The sequence below is a fragment of the Cucumis sativus genome, chromosome 6, assembly GCF_000004075.3.
Source record: "Cucumis sativus cultivar 9930 chromosome 6, Cucumber_9930_V3, whole genome shotgun sequence".
NCBI lineage: Eukaryota > Viridiplantae > Streptophyta > Magnoliopsida > Cucurbitales > Cucurbitaceae > Cucumis > Cucumis sativus.
Window position 1 is genome coordinate 13,186,440 of NC_026660.2, and position 10,024 is coordinate 13,196,463.

The following is a 10,024-nucleotide window of genomic DNA, read 5'->3' on the forward strand; positions in this document are numbered from 1 at the left end:
TGAAGGGTTGAGGTTGGGGCCGAGTGTGTTTCCGTATTGGGTATAGTGAAATGAATGTCATTTTGTAATATCCAATCTATCTTTGCCACCACCTCTTTTCCACTATTTCTCTATACTCCCCGCCGATTTCTCCTTTTCTCCTCTTTCTTTTTGTTTCTTTAATAATTATATGAAAGTTTGATCATATTCAATTATGTTAAACAAAGCACCAAAAAAAAGTTCAAATTTTCATGAAAATCATCCTTTAACATTTGGGTTTATACTTTTATATTTACACCAATTTAGTCTCAAATTTTATTATATATCAATTTAGTTATTGAGAGAAGAATCATGTATTAGTTTGGCCTTTATCACAATGTATTTTAAATTTTGCTAAAATTGAATCCCGATTCTAAAAACTAGTGTTACAATTTTAGGCTTAAAAGTAATAGATTACACTATTTTTATAAATTACACAACGTACGTCACAAAATAATCAAGATTGACATCTAATTTTGATTTTTTTTATAATTACTGTAGAGACTAAATTATTATAAATATAAAAATAAAATGACTAAATATTTGCAAATGAAAGTTTGGTTACGTTTTTATTAAAAAAAAAAAAAAGAGAACAAAAAGAATAACAAAGGAAAATGAGCAAATAAAAAACACAAGTTCTGTTTTGTATTGGATTAAAATTAATTTATTTTCCGTCATAACAGTAGACTCTAATTAATTGATAAATACTCTGTACTTACATAATCCGTTTATATCATGCAATATATTAAATTACAATTATTTTATTACAATTTTGATTAATAATTTTGATATTAATTAAATTAACCATGTATAGATATTCATGTTTAATAGTACTTATAGTTAATTTGAGTTTTGTAATGCTTTCAACTTAATTGTGTGTAGTTTATTAAACTATTTTATTAAAACTGCACAAACATAAGCATGTTTAAAGCACATTTTTAAAACAAATTATATTTTCTACAAATGTTTATCAATAGAATATGAAAATATGCTATATTTTATAAATAATTTCAACCTTTTTTAATTTATAATATTTTACCTATAATTTATTAATCTCCATCATAATTTATTTACATACATATTATTTAATTCTTTAATCGCATGCATGTACAAAATCTAAACAAAACCATCATAAATAATACAATATATTTTTAGTGAAAAAGAATATTCAATTTACACTTTTTTAGTTCAACCAATTTGTTAAGAAAACGTGATAAATGCTTTATCTATTTGTGTATAAAATGTTTAGATGATGTTATTTCATATTCTTGAACTTATTCACAAGTCAATTTTGAAACAAATTCTAATTCCTTCAACCACGTTTTAATTTTCTTGAAGTTGATATTTGATTCGTTGACAAATTATTTATGTTCAGACGACTTCAATATCAATCAAAATGATAAATGTAATTTTCATATAAAAAAGAAGTTAATATTGACCAAGTTATGTTCAATTGACATTCAAACATACTAATAATGCACGAGTAATGTGTTTCCAATTTTCATACACAATTGTTGTGCTAATGTTATTTAATCATATAGTTTAAATTATATTCAATAATTTATTAGAATGACATTTTATCCAAAAAGAAAAAATCAACACCACTGAATGAATTACCTTTCTTACGTATAACGAAGTTTGAATTCATTTTTTAAGAGTTTTTTTTTTTCTATAATGGTTAGATATTGTATTAAATTTATTTTCACACATCAACTAAAATTTTTGAGTTTAGTCAAATAATTTAAAACAAATGTGTTATTTCCTTCTCAATTAATATTTTGAATCCACAAATGAGGAAGATTAATAGTAATAGGTGAGAGGATGATATAAGAGAAATATGAATAGATGAAGGGAAAGGAAGGCAAGATAAAATGTAAAAATTGTTCCCATGTCCATAATTAATACAGTAAATTCCACGAAATTTGATGATTACATATTGTGAAATATAAAGGTATGTGAAACACAAAAATGAGTTGGTTATAAGCTTTTTGCATTATTGAAATAAGTTTGCTAAACTCCCACGCATCAAACTTTAAAAGACCATATGCATCCTTTTTAATTATATATATATATGTGTGTGTGTGTGTGTGTGTGAATATTTTGAAATGTGAAACAAAGAAGAAAAAGAAAAGGTTAAGAAATAGAAATAATGAAAATGAATGGGTCATTTCGGAAAGATTGTAAAATAAGTGGGAAATCAAAGGCTATTATTATATATTAAACCCCACTTTGGACAATATTATCCATTTGCTCTCCACTCTCTGGGCCCCACTTTTCCTCCTAAAAGTTCACGACCCCTAAACGCCGTTAAATCTGACTAATAATTACCATTTATTATTATTATTATTATTTAGTTCAAGAAAAAGAAAGAAAGAAAAAAAAATTCAAAGATAATAATTACTAGTTGGGAAAAAGTAAAACATGAATTGGCAAAGTCCGTACCATGGAAGAATGGGAAGTTGGAAGCAAGACCCCTATAGAATTCAATAATTATGAAAAGTACCCATCTATTCATACCCCTGGAGGACTTCTTAATAATAATAATAAATCTCCCACGCGCCACACGCTTTAATCCTACAAAATGTTTTTCATTTTACTATTTCTTCGCTACTTCAAATTTCTGTTTTAACTCTTTTTTACTTTCCAAATACTCCATCTATTTTACTTTTATTTTAAACATTACTTTCATCTAAGGCTTCAAATAACTTAATACCACCATGACATATTTTAAAACCAAAATCTTTTCAACTTCTTCAACTATCCAAACTTTTCAGCTAATATATAATAACTTACTTACGCATTAAGATATGATTAAATTATCAAACATGTTTTTTTTTCTTTTTAATTGAATATGTTAAAAAGATACGAATTAAAACATGTGTTCTATCCAAACTTCGATATCTTTCTAATGATATGATAATGTCTACATTAAACATAAACTCTCGTGATTTTATTCTAAAATAGATCTCATATTATCTTCTTTCTCTTTTGATATGAAACTCTAATTACTTTTTTACTTGAAAAATGTAAAAAGATATTTCCATACTTGAGTTTATATATATATATATATATATGTTGGATAATATAAAAGAAAAGTGGAATGATTTTGATGAGTCGAGAGTGATGAGGATTATGTAAGATATGTATGATTGAAGTATACCTAAATTTTGGTAATAACTACTAAAAGTGGAACTTCCACTATCTTCTACAATAGGAAGAGGGAAAGAAGACTATTTTATTTCCACTTTATATTCAACCCTAATTCTTATCCTTCCACTACAGAACACAATGCCCATTTTAATTCCCACTACATAAAACCCTAATACTTCATAGCCTTAACTACAATTCCACCATTAATTCTCAACATCAACACTTTATGGTCCATTATTCTTTTTTCTCTGCTACCTCTCTCTCTCCCCCCCCCCATGAATTAAGGAAAAAATGAATAGAAGAGAAGATTTTGACTAGAAGAAAAGAGGAAGCTTTTTCGTTTTATGTTTTATGTTTCACTTCTCTTTTATTAGTGCTCTTGTTATAGAGAGAGAGTATATGGGCCAAGATATATGGTTATATTAGTGGGATAAATTCTTAAAATGTATGAAAAATGAAAAATAAATAAAAGAAAAAGAGAGAAAAAAGTTTCCTTTGTAAAGTGGAGGATTCCCTACACTATACATTTTAGTCAAACCTTTGGCTTTTTCAATGTGCAACCTTTCTATGGTCAAACTTTGTATATATGTGTGTGTGTGTATTGAGTGATTGGACTCCAAACTTTTAACAATATGGAATAGTTTTTGTTTTCCTTCTTCACTAATTCTAAAACAGTATCATTTCATAAAAGTTAAAGCTTGTTTTTTGACATGTTTTCTATTTATGTTTCCAAAACTAAGAAACACACAACACTTTTTTTTTTTTTTTTTTAAAGTCTTTTGTTATATATATATATATATATTGATTTGGGTATCTATAAACTGTTCAAAGAAACTTAACTAAACCTAATTACGTGTCCATCTACACATTTATTACTTTTTATTAGATTTATCAACTTTTTCAAGTTTTAATGTTTTTGATCTTACAAAATATTTGAACTATGTCTCTTGATATAAATAAATAATTCACATAATTTTACCATCTCAAACTAAATATCAACATACTTTTATTATTGTAACATAATTCATTGTGGTTCCCTATTATGATAAGAAATAGTAACCTAATTGTACACTATAATAATAATAATAATAAAAAAAAAAGTAGAAAACATGGCATCTCTTCTTAATTCATTAAAATAAAGTTAATATATTTCACTTCAATCAAGAATGAGTTAATTATTTTAAACACCCAACAAAACTTTGACTAAAATGGCTAATTGATTTTGTGACATGAAACATTACTATTTTTTTCCCTAAAAGATTTCTGTTCACTCTCACATGTCAAAAGGATATTTCCAAAGATTATATAAAGAAACAATGGGACAAATGATTATGTTCATAACTTTAACAATAATTAAAGAGAACAATTAGATTAAGATCCCAACAAAAGTTTTAATTACATGAGAGAAATCATATCACCCATTTATTCTATTATTTTACACATTTTAAGTTCCTTTATTTTGAAAAATAAAATCTTTATATAATTACACAATACTTGTAAATTAAAGTAAATGTCTCAAACCATGATTTAGGGATTTTAGATTATTAATTAAGAAATAACAAAAAGCCTTCAACCCTTTAAGAAATTTAAAAACATATGACTATTCATTATATCATTTCCATCTCCAACTACATTTCATAAAGATGTTCTTTGTCATTAGAGCTATAAAATAAAAACCATTTATATATTAATAACGTTAAATTATAAATTTAGTTCAATAAACTAAGTCTCTTTCTATTTCATACCTTTTTAAATTATAAAATTAACCTAATAGATTCCTGAGCTTTCAATTTTATATCACATGTAATTAGTCCTAACCACATCCATTTAGTCTTTAGTGGAGCTTTCAAACGTAAGACATCAATTAAAAATAATGAATTATGGGATATGAAATCAAATTATTTTTAATAAGATATGATCCATCTTTCCTTCAGTGTTCAATAGATTCAGTAATTTAAAAAAAAAAAAAAAACATACCGAGTAAATCAAGAAAACCTATTCAAGACATAAAAATTGAATACAATCATCCTATATTATTTATTAAACATGAAATTGAAAATTTAAAGATGTAAATTAGATTTAATTACTTATAAGATTGAAAATTAAAATTTTAGAGATTAAATGAGTATTCAAATTATTAATTATTTGTATGATATAAATAGATGATTTATCATTTACTTTTTGGTTCAACGTCATGTATCAATAATTCGATTTCTAACCTAACTTCTGAATCAAAACTAGACATGTTTATGAAAAGTTGAATTATGCTTTATGTCGCAATACATACTTATATATGTGTGTACGTATGTATGTGAGATCCTATATAAATTTGGATCTAAAACATTAGACTTTTAGAAAATTTACACCAAAGTTTCTGTAAATAGGAAAAAGTTACTTTGGGAGATGAGTTGGAGTTGAATGCAAGATTAAGCAAAGGGACAAAAAAACACACATTATATTCATCACAATATAGCATCAAAGGACAATAAGATATATCACATCTTCTCACAAGAGAGGAAAAATTAAAACTCTCTAAGTGTAGTACAATCATTTCACATGTTTCTATAGTATATTTAGCTATTTTAGATTTAGCTAAGTCATGTGAACTTACACAAATTTGGAGGGTCTATACAAATTTAGAATTGAATTTTGAATTACCTTAAGATGGTTAAAAATAGTCCAATCTTATATCTCTAAATACCTAATTCAAACTTGACTATGAATATTACATGTAGCATTATTATTTTCACTATTATTGCTATAACTTAATAAATGTTGTTTACAGTGATAGTAATCAAAAGAATATTTAGATTAAAAGACCATCTTATATTATGTAAACCCTAATTATTTGAATTTGGGTCATATATTTGTTTTGAACAAGTAATTGAAAATTAATCTATTATAAGAAGTAATAAATATTTTCGCTTAATATTTAGGCTAATCATCTATTATTAGGTCAATTATATTCATGGTCTTTTCAAAAAAAATAGTTAAGAAGGAGTTAGTCACTGTTAGAAAGAGTTGATGATTGATCCATTTAAAAAATTACAGCCAAATAATTTATAAAATAAGACAACTTTAATGAAACTCCACAAAGAAATTTAAAATGTGTATATATACATAAACTAAAAAAAATGTACCTTTTAAATCAATGGGATGTGACTGGATAGACTTAAATGTAAGAAACTAATCAATCAAAATAAAATACTAATGAATGAGAGAATTTATTGATTGATAGTCAATATTGAAATAATAATTGTTTGTTTGTTCGTTTGATTTTTTCAATTTTCTTAATGTTTTAAAGATAGACGATTCAAATATTTTAAGTAAAAAGTTAGATCATAATCAATTCACATTAAAGTGAAAACTGAAAGTCTAATATATATATATATAAAGGAGAGAGAGAGAGAGAGGGTAGGAATTGAAAGTTAGAAAATGGTGGGCACTATTTCAACAATTTGGGTGCTATATAATATTAATGCTCAAGGATACATCCATTCAAGTTTCAATGTCAATCCATTTAGACAAACAGAAAAAAAACTTATAATAAGTTTCCATCACAATAATGAGAATTGAAGATCATGTAGTGGAAGTGGCCACCAATACACACACATATTTTAACCTCATCCTCAACCTTTTGTTTTATCATTATTAATCTTCATCATAAATTTAATTAACAAGAAATTTTATTCAATATAATTTGAGGAAATCCTACAACAATATCCTATATCAAATAAATTTTAATTATAAACCATCAAATCTAAATTCTATTTTTTTAAAAAAATCAAAATCAAAATTATAGGAACTAAATTTATGATTTATAATTTAACATTTTATATATATATATATATATATTTTGTTAGATTATAGGTTATAAAGAGTTGGAGAGAAGTCATTGATATATTAACATATTATTGACAAAATGTTTGACATTAACGTACCCAATCGTTTTATTTAGTTAATCTACCCTATCATGTCAACCTAAAGTCTATTAGTTTGACTTTAATCTTAACTACATTCTTAATAGTTTAGATATTTTAGAAATTTAATGAGATAAAATAAATACTATTATTGAAAATATTTTTTAAAACAAATTATTGGTAGACTTTAAAGTAGTACTGTTGTGTTAAACAATGAATAAAAAATTGTAAATTCATACCTTAAATTTTCTGGTTCACCAAATATATATGTTAACAAAAATTTATTTGAACTTAATTTTCTGTTTTTTAAGTTGAGAATGACCTAGTTGTAACAGATCAAGATTTGGTTTAAAGTTATACCTTTTCTTTGGGAACAAGTTTAATTAGAAAGGAAATGATTTGGATACACATGTGTCTTTATTCTTTTGTATTCCCATTTTTTTAAAATAATGTTTTGGTTAATTGGTTGAAAATTAATTAGAAAGGAAAAGAAAAAGTAAGAATACATAACAATCCAAGAAGATTCAAATCTTAGGATGATTTTTGTTGAAAGCTATGTATTAATTATTTGATTGAATTTTAGGGTGATCTTGGTGTAACACATGCATAAATCATGATCATACATATACATATACATATCAAAGTGGATTTATAAAAGTCTTATAAAGTTTCATAACACTGAAATAGTAAAGGTATATGAAATATAAAAGTAGAATAGTTAGGTATTAATTCTTAATTAACATATAGTTTAGTGGAGAAAGAAATTGTAAGAAGGTATTGGAATTATATAAAGTAAATGTTTAGAAAAGGATAAATATAAAAAAGGAAAATTTAAAATGATATATAAAATATAGTTTAGGGATAATTTATGAAGCAATTTAGTGATGGAATGAGTGTTTGTTTGGTTGTGTGGATTGAGAAAAGGAAAGAAAGGATATGGAGAAAATATATAATAAATATTAGGAATATAGGAATATATGATGAAAACATGAGATTAATATAAATATAAGGATCAAGATTCTTTCTCTCTCTCCCATTTCCGACATGTCGGCTCATGGAAACCATAAAAATTCAGACCAATTTGTCTGCAAAATAAGCACATTTCTCCACTCTTTCCCATAATTCTAATATTAATAACCCACATTCATTATACAACTCATTCTAATTTATAAATTATATAATTAAGTTCATTAACCAGTGTAAGGAATTAGGGTTTTAGACTCTCAAAAATCCCCCATTTCTTTACTTCACTTTAATCACCAAGTCAAAGTAGAGAATTTTTAAGATAGCTAGAAGGCTCAAAAAACAAGGAATAATATTAAGGGCAGTGAGATCACATGGAGGCCATGTTGAAGAACCAACCCTTAATTCTCTCTCTCTTCAAACTTCCCTCTTCTTCTTTTTTTTCTTTATTTCCCAAGAATAACATATATCTCTCCAAGTCTTTCAGTTTACATAAATTATTGTTTTAATTACCTCCCTTTTTCTAAACCCTAAATTATTGTATTCAAATTAACAATTCTTAATAACCCTACAAATTTTACACTCTTTCCATCAATTATTCATCATAAACAAATTCATTTATAAATAATAATACATGATTTCTTTCGTGGGAGTTTCATGGTTAAAAGGGTAATTCTAATGTTTTTGTGTTTATTTCGTAATTACGTCAAATCATCCCACTCTCCTAATATTTAACGAAACTAATTCATGAATGTTTAAGTTTGTATTAAAAAATGTCTCTAAATTTCTAAAAATATCTAACCAATTCATCAACTTTTCATTCCAACAACTATCGTGAACAAATTTAATTTAAAAGAACAAAAAAGTCAAATCAGTTTTCAACCTGAATGATTACTTTTTTATCAAAATTAAATTCATTACCCAAACCATAAGAAACAGAAATAAGTTTTAAAGGGGTTGTCAAGATCAGCCTTTTTCTTAAACATACATAGCTATATGAAATCTATGATTGTTTAATATTTTGAAATTTCAGATGGCAATCTCTATCAAACTATTAAAGCATCACACGTCATAAAAGTTGGGGACCTAACTATAATATTGCATAAGATTATATATCAATTGAGAGCCAAGTGAAGGATGCATATTAAAATCCCACATTTTATTTTATCATGTACTTCCACCTACTTACAATTGAAACCTAACTTTTTAGGTTCATTTAAAACTATATATATATATATATATATATACACACACACACCAAATTTGAATTCATATGTGTTGAAAGAATCTGATTTGGTTTCAAAGGAATGAGGTGGTTGTGTGTGACTCCCCACCATTTTGTAAATCTCTAGATCTCATATTATATATTAGAGGGATGTTTGACTTTGGGCAGCTTCAAACATATATAGGTATATATGTAAAGCTTTGTGGGTTTATATGATTGTTTTAAAACAATTAGTTTTGTAAAATTGATATTAACTGTGTTTAATAATGTCTTCTTTGAAGTAATTCCAAGACACGTTCCACAGTTTGTAAAATTCATGGTTTTACAACGTGGTGTTTAATAAAACCTTAGCCACTTATGTTCGTAAATGATAGTAAATCACTAATAATACACATGCTAAATGATCTTAATATTTAGGAATTTGATATAATAATTTAAAAAAAAAGTTTAGGAACCTATTTAATTAATATACAACTTTCAGCAATTAACCATATACATATTTGAATTCTATTTATTAAATCTGAGATTGTTTTTTTTTGTTATGAAAACATTGGGACTAATCTAAACCAATATTAAAATCTACATTTTGTTTAGTTTAAAAAAAAATTGACTTACATTTTGTTAAGAAATATGTAACAATAACAATAGAAAGAATGGTATAAATAGAGAAGTATTAACAAGTACTGTATATCAGACAAAATACCACTAAACTTACAATTTAAATGAAAGAAAATAAAAATTTGATAAA